The following is a 17,509-nucleotide window of genomic DNA, read 5'->3' on the forward strand; positions in this document are numbered from 1 at the left end:
TGTTGTAATTAGTAGAAGAAATAGGAAGAAAAATATAACCAAACTAAACAAAAATGGCAATTAATAAGTACATATTAATAATCACCTTAAATGTAAATGGGTTGAATGCTCCCATAAAAAGACACAGAGTAGCTGATTGGATAAAAAAGCGTGACTCATCTATATGTTGTTTACAAGAGACCCACCTCACAACAAAAGACTCACATGGGTTGAAAGTGAAGGGATGGAAAAAATTTTCCAAGGAAATGGAAAGAAAAAAAAAAAGGTGGGGTAGCAATACTCATATGTGATAAAATAGATTTCAAAATGAAGGTTATAACTTGAGACAAAGAAGGCCACTACATAATATTGTAAAGATCTATCCAACAAGTAGTTAATACCTTGGTAAACATATATGCACCTAATATAGGAGCACCAAAATATATTTAAAATCTTCTGGAAGACTTCAAAGGAGAAATTGACAGCAATACAATCATAGCAGGGGACTTCAACACCCTGTTGAGATCATTGGATAGATTTTATAAACACAAAGTTAGCAAGGAAACAGAGACTCTAAATGAAGCACTAGACCAAATGGATTTAATAGATTCTCTACAGAGAATTGCACCCCAAAAATACAGAATTCACATTCTTCTCAAGTGCACATGGGGCATTCTCAAAGATAGAACACATGATAGGGCACAAACTAAGTCTCTACAAGTTCAAGAACATTGAAATCATATCAAGCATCTTATCAGATCACAATGGCATGAAACTAGAAATCAATTTCAACAAGAACATGCAAACACATTTGAACACATGGAGCCAAAATAGCATGTTATTAAACAACAAATGGGTCACTAAGGAGGTTAAGAAAGAAATTAAAAACTTCCTGGAATCCAATGAAAATGAATACACAACAACACAAAACCTATGGGATACAGTGAAAGCAGTTCTGGGAGTGAAGTTCATAGCACTACAGTCCTACATCAAGAAGCAAGGAAAATCTCTAATAGATGATCTAACCTCACTACTTGAAGAACTAGAAAGCAAACAAAAAGAAACCCCACAGCAAGTATAAGGAAGGAAATAGTAATTATCAGAGCAGAAATAAATGACATAGAGTCCAAAAAAACAATTCCAAGGATCAATGAAACAAAGAGCTGGTTTTTCAAAAAGATAAACAAGATTGATGGACCATTAGCTAGACTCACCAAGAAACAAAGACCAAGAACCTAAATACACAAAATCAGAAATGAAAAAGAAGTAACAACCACACCACATAAATACAGATCATTAACAACTACTATGAACAATTATATGGCAACAAATTCCACAATCTATGCAAAATGGACAAATTTCTAGAAACACATAGTCTCCCAAAACGGGACCAGGAAGAAATATAAAACTTGAACAGACTGATAACAACAGAAGAAACTGAAAATGTAATCAAGACTCCCAGCAAACAAAAGTCCAGGCACTGATGGATTCATGGGGTATTTTTACTGAACATTCAAATAAAAACTAACACCCATTCTCCTCAAACTATTTCAAAAAAATTCAAGAGGAAGTAGGATTTCCAAACTCGTTTGAGGCCAGCATAATTCTAATTCCAAAACCAGAAAAAGACATTACAGAAAAAGAAAAATACAGGCCAATATCCCTGATGAACATAGATGCCAAATTTATGAAAAAATTACTAGGAAATCGGATCCAGCAACACATCAAAAAAATTATTCACCATTACCAAGTGGTGTTTATTCCAGAGATGCAAGGCTGGTACAATATTCACAAATCAATAAATGTGATACACCACATAAACAAAATGAAGAATAAAAACCACATGATCATATCAATAGATGTTGAAAAAGCCTTCGACAAAATCCAGCATCCATTTCTGATAAAAATGCTCAGCAATGTGGGAATAGAGGGATCATATCTCGACATAATAAAGGCCATATATGAACGACCTATAGCCAACCTCGTAGTCAATAGGCTAAAACTAAAATCATTTTCCTTAAGAACAGGAACAAGACAGGCATGCCTACTTTCACCACTCATATTTAAAGTGGTACTGGAAGTCTTAGCCACAGCAATCAGACAGAAAGAAAAAATAAAATGGATCCAAATTGGAAAGAAGGAAGTGAAACTCATTATTCACAGATGACATGATAATATACAAAGAAAACCCCAAAGAATCTATTAAAATGTTGCTAGACTTAATAAATAAATTTGGCGAAGTAGTAGGATACAAAATTAATGTCAAGAAATTGATGGCATTCTTATACATCAATGATGAACTCACAGAAACAGAAACAAAGAATACAATCCCATTTACCATCGAGGTAAAAAAATTAAGATACCTAGGAATAAACTTAACCAAAGAAATAGAGGACCTATTCACAGAAAACTACAGTTCATTGAAAACAGAAATAGAGGAAGATATAAAAAGTGGAAGCACATATCTTGTTCATGGATCGGAAGAGTTAATATCATTAAAATGTCTATACTACCCTAAGCAATCTATGGAGTCAATGCAATCCCCATCAAAATTTCAATGACATACTTCACAGAACTAGAACAAATACTTCTAAAGGTCATATGGAACCAAGAAAGACCTCAAATAGCCACAGCCATCGTGAAAAAGAAGAACAAAGTAGGAGGGATCTCATTACCAGATTTCAGGTTATACTACAAAGCCACTATAATCAAAACAGCCTGGTACTGGCACAAGAACAGGCATATGGACCAGTGGAACAGAACAGAGAAACCAGAAATGGACCCAAGGCAATATGCTCAATTAATAATTGACAAAGGTGGAAAGCGCAAACAGTGGAGTAAAGACAGCCTCTTTAATAAATGGTGTTGGGAAAATTGCACAGCTACATGCAAAAAAATGAAACCAGACTATCAATTTACACCGTACAGAAGAATCAACTCAAAATGGATAAAAGACTTAAATGTGACTCATGAATCCATAAAAATCCTAGAAGAAAATGTAGGCAATACAATTTCAGACATCATACGCAGCAGAATTTTTACTGATACATCACCTAAGGCAATAGAAACAAAGGAGAAAATGAACACATGGAGCTGCATCAAACTCAAAAACTTCTGCACAGCAAAAGATACAATCATCAAAATGGAAAGGCAACCCACTGTATTGGAGAGCAGAATTGCCAATGATATATTAGATATGGGGTTAATTTCCAATATATATAGAGAGTGCTCATACAACTCAACAAAAGGAAGACAAAGAACCCAATTAAAAAGTGGGCAGAGGAACTACACCTCTTCAAAAAGAACATGCAAATGGTTAAGAGACATATGAAGAAATTCTCAACATCACTAATCATCAGAGAGATGCAAATTAAAACAACAATGAGGTATCACTTCACACCTGTCAGAATGGCTGACATCAACAAATCATCAAACAACATGTGTTGGCGAGGGTGTGGAGAAGAGGGAACTCTAGTATACTGGTGGTGGGAATGCAGACTGGTGCAGCCGCTATGGAAACCAATATGGTGTTACCTCAAAAAATTAACAGTTGAACTTCTATTTGACCCAGTGATCCCACTTTTAGGAATATACCCTAAGAAGCCTGAAACACCAATCAGAAAGAATATATGGACCCCCATGTTCATAGCAGCACTATTTAAAATAGCTAAGATCTGGAAACAGCCCAAGTGTCCATCAGTAGACGAATGGATAAAAAAGCAGTGGCACATATACACAATGGAGTACTATGCAGCTGTAAGAAAGAAAGATCTCTTATCCTTTGAGACGACATGGAGGGACCTGGAAAGTATTATCCTAAGTGAAGCAAGCAAGCAGAGAAAGACAAGTATCATATGATCTCACTTATTTGTGGAATATAATGAACATAACACTCTGAGGAATGGGGTAGTCCCAGAGACATGGAAGTGGGGTACAGACTGACAATTCCCAGAGGAGGGTGTGTTGGTGAAGAGATAAACCAGGAGCTTATATGTACCTGTGCATGAACAATGGACATGGACAACAAAGCTGGGGAGAGGGCGGGGAGGGTTGGGGAGGAGGAATAAGTGGGGGAAAAAAAGAAACATCTGTAAGTAAAATAAATTAATAGAAAAATAAAAATTAAAGAAAAGCACATAATTTGGCTTTTAAGTCCTATAAGTCATAGATTAATCATTTACAGTAAAGTACATGCAAGTACACTGTAACAAAGAAAATATATTAAGAATCTATAAAGTATAGATGTTAGTACAGAATTATTGATTTCAAACAATTAAAAATATAGGGTGGGGCACAGGTAATTTTATATTCATAAATATAAAACAGAGAGTTTATTCTTATATTATTATTTATTAATGACTGCATTATTTTTGCATATAAACAACTGTAAGCCTACTTTTACCCTTCCCTGTATAAAGATTAGCAAAGCTCCCTAAACTGTTTAACTGCTATTAATTGTTTATATTGACCCAGTAATGTTTGTATATAGAAGAAAAACTGTAGAGAAAGAGAAATAACTCCTCTGTTTAGGAGATTAATTATTTCAAATCTTCCCATGCTTGCTGTGGCCATGCCTACTCTAGCCAAGTACCTGTTTCCAGGTGTGACTGACAGGCAAGTACCTTTCTTATGTCACTCAGGCTTTACTGAGCATGCACCCATTCTCCACCCTCTTCAGTCCCTTCCCCCAGAGAGACAGGTGGCTTCTCTGGGGAGTGTCAAACTGCAGCTTCCTGGCAAAGCTGCACAAATCAATGCCTATAATATTTGGCCTTCCCTTTGCTTCTTTTCAGTTAATTAATAAATAATTGTGTTAAATTACAAAGGTATCATTATTATGTGCCAAAAACAGTTCTAAGAGCTTTACAAACATTACTAATTTAAACCTCATGTTAGTCCATTTGAGCTGCTATAACAAAATACTATAAACTGTGTTGTATATACACAACAGAAATTTATTTCTCAAAGTTATAGAGCCTGGGAAGTCTAAGATCAAAACACCAAGCAGATTCAGTGTTTGGTGAATCTGGTTCCTTGCCTGCTTCCTGGTTCATAAACAGCCTTCTTCTTGCTCTGCCTTCACAGGGCAGAAGGGGCAAGGGAGCTCTCTAGAGTCTCTTTTACAAGGGCACTAATTTCATTCATAAAAGCTCCATCTTTAGGATTTAATTACTTTTTAAAGGCCCACTTCAAAATACCATTTCATTGGGGGTTATGTTTTAACATATGAATTTGGGCCCTGGCTGATTTGGCTCAGGGATTAGAGCATCAGGCTGCAGACCAGAGAGTCCTGGGTTTGAGGTAGTGGTTAGAGTGTCATCCCACAGATCAGGGAGTCCCGGGTTCAATTCCTGCTAAGGGCATGTACCTTGGTTGCAGTTCAACCCTGACACCGGTTGGGTTTGTGTGGGTGGCAACCAGTTGATGTGTCTTTCTTGCGGTGATGTTTTGTGCACTCTCTCTGATCCCGCTCTATCTGAAGATAAACGCAAAAATATCCTAGAGTGAGGATTAAAAAACAAAACAAAACAAACAAACAAAAACTTTAACTTAATCTTTAATAGGATTTTCACAATATTATTTATGACTTTAGTATTTCAAATATGATTCTGAATGGTTCTACACCCTTGTTTACAAAAACATTTTCAGATAAAATGTCCATGGAAAACTAGAAAAGTTGCTACCGATTTGCCATGTGTTTCTGTTTCTCTGTATAGTCCCAGAGCTCTTTTATTAACACCAGCAGCATTGTTTTCTTTGCTCACCTGTAATCTTTGAGCTTATCTTTAATTTTCATCTTACGTCTTTTTCGCTTTCGAGATTCAAATCTTTTCCTCGCTACTTTTCTTAATCTTCCCTGCCCGGGTCAAAGAACGATTCACTTTGCCCCACAAATGTCAATATCAGAATATGCTTTCTTTAAACAAATATGCTTCCTCAAAAATGTTCCCACGTTCTGCTCAGGGGAAAAGGCTAGCCAGCTACAGTTGTGATTGCATGGGCTCCATGGTTCTAATTGCCCCTTTTATAATGAATTGCTCTATCTAGCTGACTTTGCTTACATGACAAAGCTCATACAATCTGTTTAATTGTGTTTTAAATAAGAAAAACAAACATTCTTTTATCATGGTGTCTTAACTCTGAAGTAAACTTTTTTTTCCAACTAGCCTTCATTTTCTGCTTTATGGTAACTGAGATCTTACTAAGGCAAATCTTGAATCTTAGGTAACTATTCAGTAGTAGTTGTGAATATATTGGTTTTTTGTTTGTTTGTTTTTAACATAGAATCACTATGTTAAAATCAGAGCAGCTCATCCTGAACTTGTAAGACACCAAACTTTCTTTAACTCTTCTGCATTTAATTAAGCAGATCAGGCCAAGACTCTTTTTTGAGAATTCTTAGCAAATGGCTTAAGTATTTGCAAATTTATTTTTAAACCTCCATAATTTCTCTAAAAGAAAGCCAGTGCAAATAATATTTTATATTTTTGTTTTGTTCAGTGAAGAAAAAAATGAGTTTTAAGCTCCTAATTTCAGAAAATACATAGGGATAATTGCCAAGCCTCTCATACTTACAATAAAAATATTAGTCTTTCTGTAGTTCTTACTGATGGGTAGCCATAGAAGCCATCCAAATTTGCATGTAAATTCTCCATTTTTATAGCCCAGCTGGAAGAGATTGGACCAGTAGTAGATATCACTGGAGGACATGGTTGGGAAATGTCTATTGCCAGTTTAGCTTAGGTCTCATTACTTAGAACACTGTATTAGAAAATAGGAACAAAAACATGGAATTAAAAATAATTAATGGACAGACAGAGAACATAAATTATATAATGGATTATGAGTAAACCAAAATTCAAGTGACATAATCAATGCTTTAGAAAATACCATGGGATAAAGTATGTGGATTTGAAGGAAGGGGGATGGATTTCAAAGAGAGGATAACTCACCAGAAGCAGTATTTGAATTTCTTTAATGAAGCAATATTGTTATCATGATTCTAAAATACCTGCCCCCAAGATTCCTCAAATGTGCAGTTTTCTGCTTGCATGTACCTGAGATAGACTACAAGATGATTTCAGGTTCAGGTTATTGTTATGTCTTATGAATTGTGTTTTGGACTAACCCAGCTCACACTTATGCATTTACTTAAAATATACTGAATGAGTGTCTGGCCCTTTAAATTCACTAATAAAGCTTACAAAAAAACTCATAAATTATGGACTTCAATAGGAACAACCAGAAAATATATTCATGTGCACCTATATACACATAAGATAAATATGTGTAATAGGATACATGTGTTCCTTTTCCTACTATTGCATTTTGAAATGCTCTGCCTAATGAGCAATTTAAAGAAAAATATAAATTAATCTGATTGCACAGGTCTATGAAATTCTGATAAATTATATGCATAGCATTATTCTTTTCTCTTGGATTATAAATAGTTTATGATCTGGAATTACAACTAAAATAAATACACAATTTTAATAACAATATTATTAAGTATAGTAGAGTAGTTTTATATATGCTACAAGTGCATTTTACCCATTAGATATAAAATATTATCTGCAATATCTTTGAAATATTTCCCCTCTGGTTAAATTGAATTTATGTATAAAGTAACTAATTTTAGAATTCAGGATGATCTCGTGGATTAGGTACTTGGGTTCCCCATAAGGCAGGCTAATTTGAAAAACAGCAGCTTCAGAAAGATAGCCAGTGCATTTCTCTTTGACCCCTGAGCCAGGCACTGAATCCTGCCTGTGGCTATATTAGAGCACTTATGGATAATAAAATAGGAGAAGGCATTGCTGCATATTTCAGAATTTAGTTTGTTCTTGTTAGTTAAATTTTCTCTCCTCTCCAAACACCAACTGTCATATTCTTAAAAATTATAAATTCTATATGAAGAAATCACTTTTATTTACATGTGAAAGTCTTATAAAGTGTGTATGTATGTATATTAGCTATTCCCCAAATTATCTATTTTATAGGGTTAAAAAATCACCTGCTTAAAATTAGAGAAGTGTAGAAAAAATAAGATATGCATTTTAAAGCAAATTGAGTTACATGGATTCATAATTTGACAGAATAACCTTAAACACTAAGGAAAACTATTTTCTCTTTGGAAATTTTCATGGGCCAATGCTTATCATCTATTTTCCCTGTTAAATAATTGCACAGGGTCTATAAATAGGCATATATTCCTCCACTAGTGCTCAATATTCTTTATTTTATGACATATTAAAATATTTTTATGTCAGCCTTTATTTGATTTTTGCCTTTCTCTAGAACATTTTGTAAAAGTGTAAGTTAAATTAAAGGCATATACCTAAAGATAGAACCTATAGCATAATTCAAAAATTCATGTGATTTCATATATCTGGTATTGCAAAATTATGTCTTAAGAATTGACCTTGCTATATGAATTAATTTATGAAGCAAGATAAAGTGTACATTGAAAAATAAATTATATTTTCAGTCTTGCTAGGAAATTTTCAAGTAATCTATTACACAAAATTATCAAAATGCCTAATTTAAAGTGATTTAAAGTGCAACATTTTAAAAATGTAATACATTTGTTAATTTCTCACTTCATTGACTGAAATAGAACAAAATGAAATAGAAATGTTAATAACTATATCCCATAGTTTTAAAAATTGTACAATTATGGTAAAATAGTTTAAAATTTAAAAATTTCTTAATTTACTATTTCACATGGATCAAAAATGTTATTAGTTTCAATAGCTTTAAATATATTCCTTACTTTATTGCCAGATGGCACTTGAATGTTTCAATCACTGTTAACAGTATCTGTATAAATTATCATGTAATTGAGGCTACCACTATAGTTAGCAGGAGAGTGGGATCTTGGTCCTTGAGTCTCGCTATGAAAGAATTCAGCCAAGAACTCTAACACAAAAAGTTTATTTAGAAAGTAACAGAGATAGAAGATGTGAACCAGCTGGGTTTTATGGACTCAGATATAAGTTTTAGAGGCAAAATAAGGGTCCTTGGAGCTTAGAAAAAAGAAAACAAAGTAACATGCCTGAGGAAAGAAAGGGAGAAAGTCACAAGCTTAATCTAGCAGGGGTGGGCAATGTCCGGCCTGGGCCATATAAGGTCTGTTAAATAAATACCAGCTAACCTCACAAACCTCGCCAATTAGCTTGATCAAATATAGCAGGCTAATTTTTAAGTGGATACTTTTATATAACCCTAGAATTATGTTATAAATATCCAAATGGCTCTTGGAAAAAAAGAGGTTCCTCACCTCTGAGAGAGAGAGTAAGAGAGAGAGAGAGAGAGAGAGAGAGAGAGAGAGCGAGCACCTTCTAGGTTCTTTATCTTATGGGGTTTTTTCTGTCTCTAAAGACAGCGATTTTGAGATTCCAAGATGGTGGAAGAGTGAATGAAAGCTACAAAGACCATCTCCCAGGACCAAACTGGAATTATAACTAATATAAATACAAATCGACAGGAAAAAGCAACAGAAAAGCAGCGTGCAAGGATCATATAACGAGGGACATGGACTCAATCCTGGTAGAATTGCAGAGGCGCAAGAGGGCAGCTAAGAGCCCACAGACAGCAACAGACTTAACTGTGAGCAGTGCCCTTGGATTAAACTCCCAAGGTGCTCCACAGCCACTCACCTTGGGCTCCAGGAGAGGGAGGGAAGACTGGACTGGAACTGTGTGGGGATACTCGGGATTTGGAGGGCACTCGGAGCTTTTGCCGAGTTGCAGCCATACATGATGGTGGCCATCTTACTCCTTCCCAGGGACCTAGGAAGAGGCAGTGGCCCCTCCGTCAAAGATTAAACCCCACCCAGGTGGGCCATTGGAATGCAAATTGAGGCTCATTAACAACCAGCATCTGCCCCACCCTCAGGAAATCCCCTTACACTGAGCACCTGAGGGAGTTTTTCATTTGACTGAGAACACAAGGCTCTTGAAGTAACTGCTACTGACAGCCTCCAGGCAAAAAGCTAGAGGGTAACAGAACCATTACTGGGCTAGCAACTCTACCCAGGAAAGTAAGACTTGACAGTGGTATTTAATATGGGCCCTTCTTTGCTCCTCCAAACCGAGGAGAGGGAGCCAAAACAGCAGAACACCAACACGCACAGGGAAAATTTGGTAGTCTCCAAAGGCCACTGTGATAGCCAAAATGGTGAAACAAAGAAACAAAACCCAAATGAAAATGCAAGAGACCTCTACCAAATATAAGGTAAATGTGAACCACTTAAGCAAGTTAACAGAGCTAGAATTCAGAGCCATGATCTTGAGAAGTCTCAACAGCATGAGTAAGGACATCAACACCATGAGTAAAGACATAGAAATGTTGAAAATCAACCAGTTGGATATTAAAAACCACCAAGAAAAAATGAAGAATGACATATCAGAAATAAAGAACACATTAGAAGGTCTAAAAGCAGAGTAGAGGAAGCTGAGGACCAGATCAGTGAATTAGAAGACCGGGTAGAAAAAATCAGCCAATCAAAAAACCAAAAAAGAGTGAGGAAAAATGGCGGCGGAGTGAACGGAGCTACACAGACCGTCTCCCAGAACCAAACTGGAATTACAACTATAACACAGACAAATCGACTGGAAAAAACAACAGAAAAGCAGCTTGTGAGGACCAGACAACGAGGGACACTGACTCCATCCCGGTAGGCTTGCGAAGGCGCGAGACGGGGCTGGGAGCCCACAGTCGGCAGCTCGGCAGCGGCCTTAGCTGGGAGCAGCGCCATCGGGTTACACTCCCAGGCGGCTCCACAGCGCAGCCGGGACAGAGGCTGAAACAGCCACAGCCACTCACCTTGGGCTCCGGCAGAGGGAGGGCGGACTGGACTGGAACTGTGTCGGGACACTCGGGGTTTGGAGGGCGCTCAGAGCTTTGGCTGAGTGCAGCCACTCAGGACGGTGGCCACATTGCTCCTTCCCAGGGCTCTGAGAGAGGCAGCAGCCCCTCCCTCGGAGATCCAACCCCAACCTGTGGGCCATTGAAGTGCTAATTGAGGCTCACTAACAACCAGCATCTGCCCCACCCTCGTGAAAGCCGCTTGGCTGAGCACCAGAGGGAGTTTTTCAATCAACTGACAACCCAAAACTCATCAAGTAACCTAGACTGCTAGCCTCCAGGCAAAAAGCTAGAGGATAGCAGTACTGTTTCCTGGGCTGGCAACTTTAACCAGGAAAGTAAGGCTTGACAGTGGTGTTCAACGTGGGTCCTCCCTCGCTCATCTAAACACAGGAGAGGGAGCCACAAACAGCAGAACACCAACACCCACAGGGAGAACTTGACAGGCTCCAAAGCCCTCAGTGATAGCCAAAATGGTGAAACACAGAAACAGAAGCCAAATGAAAGAGCAAGACACCTCCACCGAAGATGAGATCAATGTGGAGCAATTAGGCATGTTAACAGAGCTAGCATTCAGAGGCATGATCTTGAGGAAGCTGAAGAGCATGAGTAAGGACATAGAGACACTGAAAATAAGCCAATTGGAAATTAAAAACCAACAAGAAGAGATAAAAAATGACATATCAGAAATGAAAAACACATCGGAAGGTTTAAAAAGCAGAGTAGGGGAAGCTGAGGACCGGATCAGTGAATTAGAAGACAGGGTAGAAAAATTCAACCAATCAGAAAAACAAAAGGAAAAAATGATTAAAAAACAGGAAGACAGCTTAAGAGAACTATGGGACAACTGGAAACGTAATAATATTCGCATCATAGGAGTCCCCGAAGGAGAAGAAAATGAGCAAGGGATAGAGAATATATTCAAAAAAATAGTGAGAGAAAACTTCTCTAATTTGGTGAAGGAAGAAGGCATTCAAGTTCAAGAAGCACAGAGAGTCCCAAGTAAGAAGAACCCAAACAGGCCCACACCAAGACACATAGTAATTAAAATGCCACAAATTAAAGACAAAGAGAGAATCCTAAAAGCAGCAAGAGATAAGCAACAGGTTACCTACAAAAGGAACCCCATTAGGCTCTCAGCTGACTTCTCCCAGGAAACACTACAGGCCAGAAGAGAATGGCATGAAGTAATCAAAGTCATGAAAAACAAGAATCTGAATCCAAGACTACTCTACCCAGCAAGGCTATCATTCAAAAGAGAAGATCAAATAAAGAGCTTCCCAGAAAAAAAAGGCTAAGGGAATACATTAGCACCAAACCAGCACTGCAAGAAATGTTAAAAGGACTGCTGTAATTAGCAGTAGAAATGGGAAAAAAAATAGAACCACACTAAACAAAAATGGCAATAAATAAGTACATATCAATAATCACCTTAAACGTAAATGGATTGAATGCTCCCATAAAGAGACACAGAGTAGCTGATTGGATAAGAAAGGATGACTCATCTATATGTTGTTTACAAGAGACCCACCTCTCAACAAAAGACTCACATAGGTTGAAAGTGAAGGGATGGAAAAAAATTTTCCAAGCAAATGGAAAGCAAAAAAAAGCTGGGGTAGCAATTCTCATATCTGATAAAATAGATTTCAAAATGAAGACCATAACTAGAGACAAAGACGGCCACTACATAATATTGAAAGGATCTATCCAACAGGAAGATATAACCTTGATAAACATATATGCACCCAATATAGGAGCACCAAAATATATTAAAAATCTTCTGGAGGACTACAAAGGAGAAATCGACAACAATACAATCATAGCAGGGGACTTCAACACCCCGTTGACAGCACTGGATAGATCCTCTAGGCAAAAAATTAGCAAGGAAACAGAGACTCTAAATGAAGCACTAGACCAAATGGATTTAATAGATATCTACAGAGAATTACACCCCAAAACTACAGAATACACATTCTTCTCAAGTGCACATGGGACATTCTCAAAGATAGACCACATGATAGGACACAGACTAAATCTCTACAAGTTCAAGAAAATTGAAATCATATCAAGCATCTTCTCAGATCACAATGGCATGAAACTAGAAATCAATTGCCACAAGAACATGCAAAGACATTTCAACACATGGAGGCTAAATAGCATGTTATTAAACAATGAATGGGTCACCGAGGAAATCAAGGAAGAAATTAAAAACTTCCTGGAAACCAATGAAAATGAACACACAACAACACAAAATCTATGGGATGCAGCGAAAGCAGTTCTGAGAGGGAAGTTCATAGCACTACAGGCCTACCTCAAAAAACAAGAAAAATTTCTAATTGACTGTCTAACCTCACAACTTAAAGAATTAGAAAGCAAACAAAAAGAAAACCCCAGAGCAAGTAGAAGGAAGGAAATAGTAAAGATCAGAGCAGAAATAAATGACATAGAGACCAAAAAAACAATTCAAAGGATCAATGAAACAAAGAGCTGGTCTTTCGAAAAGATAAACAAGATTGATGGACCCTTAGCTAGACTCACCAAGAAACAAAGAGAGAGAACCCAAATACACAAAATCAGAAATGAAAGAGGAGAAGTAACAACCAACACCACGGAAATACAAAAGATCGTTAACAACTACTATGAACAACTATATGGCAACAAACTCGACAATCTAAGCGAAATGGACAAATTTCTAGAAACACACAGTCTCCTAAAACTATTCCCGGAAGAGATAGAAAACTTGAACAGACCAATAACAACGAAGGAAACTGAAGAGGTAATCAAGACTCTCCCAGCAAACAAAAGCCCAGGCCCAGATGGTTTCACGGGGGAGTTTTATTGAACATTCAAAAAAGAACTAACACCCATTCTCCTCAAACTATTTCAAAAAATTCAAGAAGAAGGAAGACTTCCAAACACGTTCTATGAGGCCAGCATAATTCTAATTCCAAAACCAGAAAAAGACACTACGAAGAAAGAAAACTACAGGCCAATATCCCTGATGAACATAGACGCCAAAATCCTGAACAAAATATTAGCAAATCGGATCCAGAAATACATCAAAAAAATTATTCACCATGACCAAGTGGGATTCATTCCAGGGATGCAAGGCTGGTACAATATTCGCAAATCAATAAACGTGATACACCACAGCAACAAAATGAAGAATAAAAACCACATGATCATATCAATAGATGCTGAAAAAGCATTCGACAAAATCCAGCATCCATTTCTGATAAAAACGCTCAGCAATGTGGGAATAGAGGGATCATATCTCGACATAATAAAGGCCATATATGTAAGACCTACAGCCAACATCATACTCAATGGACGGAAACTAAAAACATTTCCATTAAGAACAGGAACAAGACAGGGATGTCCACTTTCACCACTCTTATTTAACATAGTACTGGAAGTCTTAGCCACAGCAATCAGACATGAAGAAAAAATAAAAGGGATCCAAATTGGAAAGGAGGAAGTGAAACTGTCATTATTTGCAGATGACATGATATTGTACATAGAAAACCCCAAAGACTCCATCAAAAATCTATTAGACTTAATGAATGAATTTGGCAAAGTGGCAGGATACAAAATTAACGTCAAGAAATCGACGGCATTCTTGTACATCAATGATGAACTCACAGAAAGAGAAACTGAAAAAACAATCCCATTTACCATCGCTCCAAAAAAATTACGATACCTAGGAATAAACTTAACCAAAGAAGTAAAGGACCTATTTGCAGAAAACTACAGGTCATTGAAAAAAGAAATAGAGGAAGATATAAAAATGTGGAAGCACATATCCTGTTCATGGATTGGAAGAATTAACATACTTAAAATGTCCATACTACCCAAAGCAATCTATAGATTTAATGCAATCCCCATCAAAATACCAACGACATATTTCATAGAACTAGAACAAATACTTCAAAAGTTCATATGGAACCAAAAAAGACCCCGAATAGCCACCGCAATCCTGAAAAAGAAGAACAAAGTAGGTGGGATCACAATACCAGATATCAGGTTCTACTACAAAGCGACTGTAACCAAAACAGCCTGGTACTGGCACAAGAACAGGCATATAGACCAGTGGAACAGAACTGAAAACCCAGAAATGGACCCAAGGCAATACGCTCAATTAATATTTGACAAAGGTGGCAAGAGCATACAGTGGAGTAAAGACAGCTTCTTTAATAAATGGTGTTGGGAAAATTGGACAGCTACATGCAAAAAAATGAAACTAGACCATCAACTTACACCATACACAAAAATAAACTCAAAATGGATAAAAGACTTAAATGTGACCTGTGAATCCATAAAAATTCTAGAAGAAAATGTAGGCAACAAAATTTCGGACATCATACGGAGCAGAATTTTCACTGATACATCACCTAAGGCAACAGAAATAAAGGAGAAAATGAACACATGGGACTACATCAAACTAAAAAGCTTCTGCACAGCAAAAGAAACAATCATCAAAATGGAAAGGCAACCCACTGTATGGGAGAACATCATTGCCAATGATGTATCAGATAAGGGGTTAATCTCCAATATATATAGAGTGCTCATACAACTCCACAAAAGGAAGACAAAGAACCCAATTAAAAAATGGGCAGAGGAGCTGAATAGACACATCTCCAAACAGGACATACAAATGGCCAAGAGACATATGAAGAAATGCTCAACATCACTAATCATCAGAGAGATGCAAATTAAAACAACAATGAGGTATCACCTCACACCTGTCAGAATGGCCGCCATCAACAAATCATCAAACAACAAGTGTTGACGAGGGTGTGGAGATAAGGGGACTCTAATACACTGCTGGTGGGAATGCAGACTGGTGCATCCGCTATGCAAAACAATATGGTGCTACCTCAAAAAATTAAAAATTGAACTTCCATTTGACCCAGTGATCCCACTGCTGGGAATATACCCTAAGAAGCCTGAAACACCAATCAGGAAGGATATATGTACCCCCATGTTCATAGCAGCACTATTTACAATAGCTAAAATCTGGAAACAGCCCAAGTGTCCACCAGTAGACGAATGGATAAAAAAGCTGTGGTACATATACACAATGGAGTACTATGCAGCAGTAAGAAAGAAAGATCTCTTATCCTTTGAGACGACATGGAGGGACTTGGAAAGTATTATCCTAAGTGAAAGAAGCCAAGCAGAAAAAGACAAATACCACATGATCTCACTTATATACGGAATATAATGAACATAACAGTCTGAGGAATACAGTAGACCCAGACACATGGAAGTAGGGCACAGACTGACATCCCTCAGAAGAGGGGATGGGGGGTGCGGGGGTGGGAAGAGATAAACCACAGAACTTATATGCATGTATGCATGACCAATGGACATGGACAACTAAGCCGGGGACAGGGTGGAGGGGGGGGTGTGGGGGGTGCCAACGGGGTAAAAAGGTAAAATGTCTGTAACAAAAAAAATAAATAAAAATTCATTAAAAATAAAATAAAATAAAATAAAAAAAAAAACAATTTAAAAACAGGAAGACAGCTTAAGATAATTGTGAGACAACTGGAAATGAAATAATATTTGCATCATAGGAGTCCCCGAAAAACAAGAAAATGAGCAACGGTTAGAGAATATATTTCAAGAAATAGTGACAGAAAACTTCCCTAATTTGGTGAAGGAAGAAGGTATTCAAGTTCAAGAAGCACAGAGAGCCCCAAGTAAGAAGAATGCAAACATGCCCACACTAAGACACATAGTAATTAAAATGCCCAAAATTAAAGATAAATAGAGAATCCTAAAAGCAGCAAGAGATAAGCAACAGGTTACCTACAAAGGAAACACAATAAGGCCATCAGCTGACTTCTCAACAGAAACATTACAGGCCAGAAGAGAATGGCATAAGGTAATCAGGGTCATGAAAAACAAGAATCTGAATTCAATACTACTCTATCCAGCAAAGCTATCATTCAAAATAGAAGGTCAAATAGCTTTCCAGACGAAAAAAAAAAAAAAAAAGAAGAAGGCTAAGGGAATACATTAGCACCAAACCAGCACTGCAAGAAATGTTAAAAGGACTGCTGTAATTAGTAGAAGAAATAGGAAGAAAAATATATCTAAACTAAACAAAAATGGCAGTAAATAAGTACATATCAATAATCATCTTAAATGTAAATGGATTGAATGCTCCAATAAAAAGGCACAGAGTAGCTGATTGGATAAGAAAACATGACTAATCTATATGTTGTTTACAAGAGATCCAGCTCACAACAAAAGACTCACTTAGGTTGAAAGTGAAGGGATGGAAAAAAATCTTCCAAGCAAATGGACAACATAAAAAGCTGGGATAGCAAAACACATATTTGATAAAATAGATTTTAAAATGAAGGCCATAATTAGAAACACTACAAAATATTGAAAGGATCTATTCAACAGGAAGATATAAACTTGATAAACATATATGCACCTAATATAGGTGCACCAAAATATATGAAAAATCATTAGGAGGACTTAAAAGGAGAAATCGACAGCAGTACAATCATAGCAGGGGACTTCAACACCCTGCTAACATTACTGAATAGATCCTCTAGACAAAATATTAGCAAGGAAACAGAGACTCTAAATGAAGCACTAGACCAAATGGATTTAATAGATATCTACAGAGAATTACACTGCA

Source organism: Molossus molossus, unplaced genomic scaffold (genome assembly GCF_014108415.1).
Source record: "Molossus molossus isolate mMolMol1 unplaced genomic scaffold, mMolMol1.p scaffold_m16_p_5, whole genome shotgun sequence".
NCBI lineage: Eukaryota > Metazoa > Chordata > Mammalia > Chiroptera > Molossidae > Molossus > Molossus molossus.